Source organism: Trachypithecus francoisi, unplaced genomic scaffold (genome assembly GCF_009764315.1).
Source record: "Trachypithecus francoisi isolate TF-2019V2 unplaced genomic scaffold, Tfra_2.0 Lachesis_group1, whole genome shotgun sequence".
NCBI lineage: Eukaryota > Metazoa > Chordata > Mammalia > Primates > Cercopithecidae > Trachypithecus > Trachypithecus francoisi.
In genome coordinates, this window is record NW_022681454.1 from 67,730,170 (window position 1) to 67,740,392 (window position 10,223).

A 10,223-nucleotide genomic window follows, 5' to 3' on the forward strand; every position below is an offset into this window, starting at 1 on the left:
CTATATTCAGAGAGCAGGGACAGAAGGATGTCATGATGCCAAAGGAAAAACAAAATCACTTATATAAAACTAAGACAATGAGTTGCTTTCAAATGAGACAAAGCTACAAAAATGTGGCTAAATTTATATTGATATACCATGAAAAATAGAAAAACAAAAACAAGAAAGAAGTGTTCAAAATGATGGCAACGTGAAGATAACTCAGAAATCAGTACAATGTATTAATGTTACATGGATTATGATTAGAACACTTGATTTGAGAGAATGTTAGTCACAAAGACATACTAAACTTACCATATTTTATGGTAAGTAGAAATAACAAATGCTTTATAGGTGAAGTCTACCTTAGATCACATACTTAATCAAATTCCTGATATTTACTAATTCAAATATAGAATGATATGCCATAGCGATAAATATAGAAATATCTAGTTAACCTAAAACAATTAATTTTTAATTAAATAAAAATGCAGAAGATGTTCACCGACAGCTTATTATAGAATGTTTACAAATAACAAAGAAATAAAACACAAATAAATACACATTTCTTTTATCACAAAAAGTTGAATTGCCATATCAGAATTAGTCAATTTTTATATATTTATATATGATTCTATAGGTATATATTATATAATCATATATAATTATGTATAAACTCATAATAAAATATAAATTTTTCATATACTTACATATATTGTTTTATATTTATATTATCGACTTATATAAATATATAAACATACACACATATGCACACACAAGCATATACAGGCACAAACACACACTAGATATCAACATATAACATATCTAGTGATTCAAAAGAGTCAAACAAATATCATGTACACGTGAGGGATTTCTCTTGTTATATTCTGAAATATTTAAATGCAGCTTTTAAAGTCACCTCTATTTACTCACATTGGGAAAACATTTTGGTTTTAGATTAGCAGTGAGGATTATGAGCAAGATAAGGATAAATACTGGTTAGAAAAAGAAGTCATTTTCCTTTCTGAACAGTTATGACTTATACCCTGTTGATTACATAAATAGAAGCTGGCTTCTATAATGATGCTTCTGTTCTCTAATTAGCCATGTTGCATGAATCCAAGGAGTTCAGAATTATTTACAATGAAGAGTCTAGAATGACTAGGTATATCTTTCTCAAAATATTTTATATATGAGGACTCTAGTATCTTTCCCCTAATAAGAGCCATTAACATGTTTATGAAATGGGTTGAAGTCATCAGCTTGTTTATAAGTAGATCTCCTCTAGGCTATTTATTCCCTGGTGTTTATCCGTCTTAGGGACGGAAGAGATTACAGGACTGCTGTTAACACTTTTCTTCAAAAAATAAATTTTAAAAAAGAAGTTTTTTTTTTTTTGTAAATTATAAATACTTTGTTAAGAGAGAACCATTGTAGGAAAGTACATGAAATAATTAACTCTTATTTAAATAATAAGCAGATATTGTCTCAGAAACAGAAATTGTAATAACAACCACTCAAATTTATGCTGGGCATTGTTCTAAATAATTACATGTATCAATTCATATAATCTTAACAGCAACTGTATGTGGTAGCTTCTAATATTACTCACACTTTAAAGATGGGAAAATTGACTGTTAGAGAAGTTCAGTAACTTTCCTTAAGTCACATTTCTAACAAATAGAGAACTCAGGATTCCAACACAGTTACTATGGCCTGGAGCCAATGCTGTTGACCACTATGCTGTCCTTTTTTGAATAAAATTGGCAATTTGCATCAAAAGTCTCCATAGGTTTCATATTCTTTCACAGAGTTATTCATGTAAACAAAAGATTTTATTCCCGGGCAATTGTTGAGAGTGGAATTTAAAGAGCAAAAGCAAATTCACTGAATAGAAGAAAAGAAATATGTTAATATTAGTGGTATAAATGAAAATAGTTAAATTGCAGATTTATAGAAATCTATTAATGTCAGCCAGATATAAAAAGATACAGATCTTATGGAGAGGGGAAAAAAGTGCAAAGGAAGGCAAATGAGTGAGAGCAGGAGAGAACAGAAAGAGAAAAGAAGCAGATGTATGGAAAGATGTGCATTGTTTAAGGCATGATTAAGGGAAGTAAAGAAGATGATTGAAAGCTAACAAGATAGAGTTAAACTTACCAATCAAAATTGAAATACAGAAATTTAATTCATAGCATAAAGTTATAATAAAAACACATGCAAATGAAGTAAAGAATAATTAGTAGTGAGGCCAAATATAGTCCCAGTATCTACACCTCAGCGGAATTTTTGGCAGAAAAATTTTGAGATGATTGTGCCACAGCCAAAGGACTGTACCAAGGGTGAAAAATATGCTACAAGAATAAGGAAACCATTTACAACGTGTTTATTTGAGAGTTCTTGCTCACAGAGCTCACCTAGTGCTTTTCCTGCTGATTGATTAATGTCAATGTTACATAATAAGCCATGAGGTGTAGTTGCAAATTACATTGTAGTATGTGTTTTTTCTCTGCCATCATTGATAGAAACGCTTAGAAATTGGAAATTCTGGACTGAGAAAGGTGGCCACTACCTCTTCTGCTGTATTTGTCAGAGTTTTCTGAGAAACAGAACCAATGGATATATAAATAGTTATAGATATACACATAGATGATATAGCTATATGAAAGGGTGTTTATTAGTAGAATTGGTTCTTACGATATTGGAGGCTGAGAAGTCCCTCAACAGGATATGTGCAAGTTAGAGAACTAGAGAAGCCCATAGTGTTGTTCACTCCAGCTTGGAAAGCCTGAGAACCAAGAAAGCTGGTGATCTAACTCTCAGTCTGAAGTTTAAAGCTTGAGAGCCCTCAGAGGCTGCTGATACAAGTTCCAGAATCCAAAGACTGAAGAATCTGGAGTTCTGATGTGCAAGAACAGCAGAAGAAGGCATCAAGCACTGTAAGGGAGACAGAGAAAGAGAGAGAGATAATTTACCATTTTTCCACCTTTTTATTCTGTCTGGTTCTCCAGTTGATTGATGCCCTCCCATATTGGGGCAGATTTTCACCACTCAGTCCATGAAATTGCTTGTCAATCTCCCAAAACACTCTCATGAACACACCTAGAAACAATGCCTCATCAGCCATTCTAAGTATCTGTAAATTCAGTCAAGTTGACATCTAAAAGTAACCATCACAGCTGATTAGTGGTCAGGGCTATTCACATGATTCATATCCATTATTCTTCCACAACTAGTATTGCCAAGATAGGGGAGAAAGAAAGGGAGAAGACAGATGTCAGGACTAGCTGCGGTGCCACTCACAATATCAGAGAAAGAAATAACTGCTGTGCCATTCACAGTATTATAAATGAAAGAAAGAAAGAAGTGGGAGGAGGGAGGAGGGGAGGGAGGAAAAAAGAGAGGGAGTCAAGAAGAAAAAGAGAGAGGTTAGGAGAAAGAGAGAAAAAAATAATAATAATATAACCAACTAGCAATAAATAATTGAATTTACAGCAATCTTCCCCTATCCTCAGGGTATGTGTTTCAAGACCCACGGTGGATTCCTAAAACTGCAAATAGTACTGAATCCTCCATATACTATTGATGGCAGCAGCAGGCCAGCTGGAGTGGCTGCTGCCATCACACTGGCTGAAGTGAGGAGACGTGGGCACTGGTGGCAGAAACAGCTGCTGGAGCAGCAATGAGTTCCCTCTGCCCTGTGTCCCCTGGGCAGCAAACAGTGCCATCTCCACTCTTGCATGGCCAGGCAGGACCCACTGCTAGTCCCAGAGCCTCCTCTGCGGCCTCAACCTCATTCCCCGCTGCAATGCAGGACTCACAGGGCAGAACTTGGGAGCATCAGATTAATTTGTGAGGTGCCACCTGCACCTCACCTACTGCTGCTGCAGGGAAAACTGAGGAAGCAAGGCCAGGGCTGCATGGTCCACATGCTTGACTGAGCTGGTGGGAGCCAGGGAGAAGCGGGAGCCTGCCCCTTTCAAGTTGGTGGAGTGAGAGCTTTTCAGACACAACTGGGGCCACCCAAACTGTGACTGTGGCCTGGGCCCCGTGCTCTTGATAGTCAGGAGCAGGCAGGAGCCCCACCCTCCCAGGTGCAACTTGGGTGGCTGCAGCTGCAGATCCAGGCATCTCCGCACTCTGGGGGCCCAGGAAGCCTTCCCCTGCATGTGCAGGCTCCAAGTGCCTGCTCCTACTGTCTGGCTTCTCCACAATGTCAGCACCCACTGTAATCATGGAGCAAAGTTGAGGCAAGGCACTGTCGCAATTTGGCCAGGTGTGCACACGCTTGGGGCCATGCTGACACACCAACCCTGCTGCCTCAGCACCCTCAGGACTTTAGGCACAAACAAGCATGGGGGAGAGACTAAGGAGGGCACCGAGGGCAGCGCAGCATTGGCCTGCAGGTGCCTCTTGGAAAGAAGAGCCTGGGTGGCATGGACAGCAGCAGGAGGCAGACAGGATCCTGGGTGGAGGGGGCGGATCCCTGGTGAAGCCCCACCTTCAAGCTGGGGAGGATCTTAAGGCTGAGGGCTGGGTGGCCACCCTGGTGGACTGGAGTGGAAAATTGTGGTGCTTTTTCCGAGTCCGCCCATGGGCACCCTTGGATGATTCAGCATACACTTCCTCCCCTCTGAGGCCCATGAAAAACCCTGAACTTAACCAGACCAGAAGAGTTGACAGGACAACCTGCCTGCACATAGGTGCTACCCTCTCTGCTGAGAGCTGGACACTCGTTGGGACAACCTGACTGCAGAGAGGAGCTACCCTCACTGCTGAGAGCTGAACATTCCTGGTGATGACCTGCTTCCAGAGAGGAGCTACCACCTCTGCTGAGAGCTGAACAATCATCAGGATGATCTGCATAGCAGAGAAAAGCTACCCTCTCTGCTGAGAGCTGAACGCTCATCAGGATGATCTGCCTAACAGAGAGGAGCTACTGTCTCTACTAAAAGTTGAACACTCATTGGAACACCTTGGCTATGGAGAAGAGCTATCCACTGTGGGTCCCCTCTGAACTCTTCTAGTACTCAATAAAGACCATCTTGGTCTTGCTTACCCCCCACTTTTCTGTGTACCCCATTCTTCCTGGAAGCAGGACAAGTAGGTGGGACACACCGAATGGCAGGGCTAAAAGAGCTGTAACACAAATAGGGCTGAAACATGCCTCTTACTCACCACATTTCAGGCAACAAGAAGTAGAGAAGAGAGGAGAGAAGAGCTGCAGCCCTTTGGGTAGCCCTGACCTAGGAGCTCCTCAAGTTAGGGCTGTGACACTCTCTTTAGGGATCTTCAGTTACTGGTGTCTCCAAGCTTCCAGGTACCACCACATTCCCTGGTGTCAGCCATGGAAGCTGCTTATGGTACATATGGTCTAACTGCAGTCCTTCAGGGAGCCAGTGCCTGTGCCAGCGTCTGGAGCTGTCTGCCCTGCTGCAGCCAGCATGCCTGGCTGTGTGCAGTGGATGAACCCCAAGCTCGCTCACACATCCCTCGCTGCTCCTTGCCTGGCTTGCCCTTGGCAGGCATGGGATCCAGGCCAGAAGTGCAATCCAAGCTCAACCTGCTAGGCTTGAGTGGGCAGAATAAGCCCAGTGGGCCAATGCAAAACTCAGGCAAAGATGCCACCAGCCACAAAGGTTTTCAGCTGGTGAAATGACACCCCAAGTATCCTGTAACACTATATTTTTCCTACACATACATATCTATGATAAAGTTTAGTTTACAAATTAGGCATCGTACTCTTGCACTTTGGAGCCGTTATAAAGTAAGACAAGGATTAATTGAACACAAACACTATGATACCTCCACAGTCAACCTGATAACAGATGGCTACTAAGTGACTACGGACTGGAAATGTCTAAAGCAGGGATAAACCATCCAAAAGGATGATTCACATCTCAGGTAGATTTTGTCATGTTATTCAGGAGAGCATGCGATCTCAAACTGATGACTTGATTTTTACTAAAATGCTTCATTTAAGATTTTTAGATTACAGTTGACTTACAGTAACTAAAAACACGGAAGACAAAACTGTGGATAAGGGAGGACTACTGTGGATCAGGGAGGATTACTGTAGGTGGTACATTTATGTGGGTTAATGCATACATAAAATATCTCCTCGAAACCATTTAAAACATGAGAAATAAGGATATAATATTTCTGAGTGGAAATAAGTGCTTTGTAAGACAGTACTTGCTGTTTTATTTCTTAAGTATGCATACAAAGTGCTAAGAATTTACAATGTAGCATCCATCTATATGTTTATACATAAACTAATTATACTTAACTTTTCCATGTAAACATTTTTCTCATCTGTAAGATTACTTTGTGCAAGTTAAATAACCTCTCTGGATTTGAACTCATCTTCAAACAGAAGTGAATATAATTTAAATTACTTATCAGATTGTTGTAAGCATTAAGTTAATACCTGTAAGGTAGTTAGGCAAACATTAAGCAAATAAATAAAATAAATTATCATCTAGTGACACTGAAGCCATCATAACATTGCAGCTCAATGCATTAATCATGCGTTTGTGATGATGTTGGTATAAACAAACCTACTGGTCTGTCAGTTGCATAGAAGTATAGCACATACAATTATGTACAGTACATAATTCATAATGATGACAAATGACTATGTATTAGTTTATATATTTCCTGTACTTTTTGTTATTATTTTAGAGTGCACTTCTTACATTTATCTAAAAAAACAACAACAACATTAACTGTAAAACAGCAGGCACTTCATGAAGCATTCCAGAAGAAGGAAGGAGATGGACAGCTCTCTGCCTGCTGTCCATGAAGGCTTTTCAGTGGGACAACATGTTGAGGTAAAAAACAGTGATATTGGTGATTTTGACCGGGTGCAGGCCTAGATTAATGTGTGTTTTTGTGCCTTAACAAAACATTGAAAAAATAAATGTAAGAGAAAAAATAAACTTGCCCCTTGTGGTGGCTTATGCCTGTAATCAACACTTTAAGAGGCCAAGGTTGGGGGATATCTTAAGGCCAGAAGTTTGAGACCAGACTGGGCAGCACAGTGAGACTCCATCTCTAAAAACAAACAAACAAATACCTTATATAATAAAGATATTTTAAAAAGAAAATACTTTTGCACAGTTGTACAACATGTGTTTTAGGCTATGTTATTACAGAAGAGACAAAAATAAAAATTTTAAAGTTTATAAAGGTAAAAAAGTTACAGTAAGCTACTAAAATTATTTTACTATTGAAGAAATAATGTTTTTATAATTTTAGTGTAGCTTAAATATACAGTGTTTATAAAGTTTACAGAAATGTACAGTAATGTCTTAGGCCTTCACATTCAGTCACCACTCACTCACTGACTCACCCAGGGTAACTTTCAGTCCTGCAAGCTCCATGCATGGTAAGTGACCCATAAAAGTGTATTATATTTGTTCTTTTGTTTAAATTCCTTATAGATTCTGGATATTAGAATTTTGTCAGAGGCACAGTTTGCTAATATTTTTTCCCATTCTGCAGATTGTCTGCTTACCCTGTTGATAGTTTCTTTTGCTAGTCAGAAGCTCTTTAGTTTAATTAGGCCCCTTTTGTCAATTTTTAGTTTTGTTGTAATTTTGTTTGGCATCTTCATCATGAAATACTTGCCAGGGCCTATGTCTATAAAGGGCAAAGGACATGAACAGGCACTTTTCAAAAGAAGATATTTATGTGACCAACAGACATATGAAAAAGTGCTTAACATCAGTAACGATTAGAGAAATACAAATCAAAACCATGAGATACCATCTCGCACCAGTCAGAATGGTTATTATTAAAATGTCAAAAAATAACAGACCTTAGCAAAGCTGTCAATAAAAGAGAACACTTATACACTGCTGATGGGAATGTAAATTAGTTCAGGCATTGTGGAAAGCAGTTGGTGATTTCTCAAAGAACTTAAAATAGGACTACCATTTGATCAAGCAAGGCCATTATACCCAAAGAAATACAAGTTGTTCTACCATAAAGATACATTATTTGTAAGTCTATCACAGCGCTATTCAAAACAACAAAGACATGGAATCATATTAAATGCTCGTCAGTGGTAGAGAAAATGGGGCACATATACACTTGGGAAGCCATAGAAAAAGAATGAGATAATGTCCTTTGCAGTAACATGGTTGGAGCTGGAGGTCATTATCTTAAGCAAACTGATACAAGAACAAAAAACTAAATACCTCATGTTCTCACTTATAAATGGGAGCTAAACACTGAGTACCCGTGGACACAAAGATGGGAACAATAGACACCAGGGCCTACTTGAGGGCGCAGGGTGAGAACAGAGTGAGGATCAAAAAACTGCCTATTGGGTACAATGCTTATTACCTGGGTAATGAAATAATATGTACATGAAACCTCTGTGACATGCAATTTGTCTATAGGACATAACTGCTTATGTAACCCTGAAGCTAAAATAAAAATTGTTTAAAAATAAAAAATTAAAATATAAAGATGTACCCTTTTAAATCTTTTTTTTTTTTTTTTTTTTTTTGAGACGGAGTCTCGCTCTGTCGCCCAGGCTGGAGTGCAGTGGCCGGATCTCAGCTCACGGCAAGCTCCGCCTCCCGGGTTTACGCCATTCTCCTGCCTCAGCCTCCCAAGTAGCTGGGACTACAGGCACCCGCCACCTCGCCCGGCTAGCTTTTTTTGTATTTTTTTTTTTTTAGTAGAGACGGGGTTTCACCGTGTTAGCCAGGATGGTCTCGAACTCCTGACCTCGTGATCCGACCGTCTCGGCCTCCCAAAGTGCTGGGATTACAGGCTTGAGCCACTGCGCCCGGCCTAAATCTTTTATATCATATTTTTACTGTATCTTTTATAGGTTTAGATACACAAATATTTGCTATTGTGTTACAATTGCCTACAGTGTTCAGTATAGTAACATGTTGTACAGGTTTGTAGCCTAGTAGCAATAGTCTATACCACATAGCCTAGGTGTGTAGTAGGCTATACCATCTAGGATTGTTTACACTTTGTGATGTTAGCACAAGGAAATTGCCCACAGGGTGCATTTCTCAGAATGCATCCTCGTTGCTAAGTGACTCATGACTGTATAAATTTTATTATTGGTATTATTAATTTTTTTGGTAAAAATAAGTTAGTGAAACAATAAAGTTTACTTATTTATAATAATAAATAATAAATATAAGCTAAAATAATTAAGTAATAAAATTAACTCATTACAATTTTTAAAATTTACTTAGCTCTTTTAAATATTTTTTGTTTTGTGTTGTGTCTTAGAAATCTTATTTAAATTTTACTTTAAAATTCTACCAATAAGTTAAAATTTATATTTGCCCCATATTCTTACAAGATCATATATTGTTTTTCAGATGTTTTACTTTATTTTTCTTATTGCTAGATTTGTTTATTGATTTCTGCATTTCAAAATTTTTATTTTATAAATATCAATAAATGCATTTTTAATAAAAATATTGAGAAAATTTTAGTTTCCCATGCCATTATAGAAATAATATACTGTGTACAATTTTCACAGTTTTCCCTAATGGCAACATTTTATAAAACTATATTATAATATCACAACCAGGCTGCTGACATCGATAAAATCCACTAATCTTATTCATACCTTCCCAGTTTTATTTGCGTTTGGTTGGGGGCTATGCCTGTATGTATACTAAGTTTAATACAATTTTATTACCTTTGTCTATTATCATGTACACACTACATTCAAGATACTGCACTGTTCCAAAACCACCAGGATCTCTTCACTCATGATACTGTACAGCTCCAAAACCACTGGGATCTTTTATAATTTTACATGTAACAGTTACCTGTGTATTAAGTACATAAACATTTATCTAAGATTTGTGGTAATGCTTACTGATCCTTTTTTCAGAAAGGATGGCTGTACCATTTACATTTCCAGGATCTCTTGTGCTGTTCTTTTACAACCATTTCCACATTTTCTCTAAGCATGTTTGCCTAGAGATTCATGCAAGGTATTGGCATATTCATAGTTTCTTTGCTGTTTTTCCAAGTACAATTCTGATGTATGGATGTACCACAGTTTGTTCAACCATATATCTGTTTAAGACCATGTTGGCTGTTTCCAGTTTTTGGTTATTACAAATACAACTGTCATACACCTTCATATACAGGTTTTTGTGTGAATATAAATTTTCCTTTCTCTGGGTTGAGCATCCAGGATTACAATTGTCAAGGCATGTGGTAGTTGCAGTTTCAGTTCAGTTTAGTTG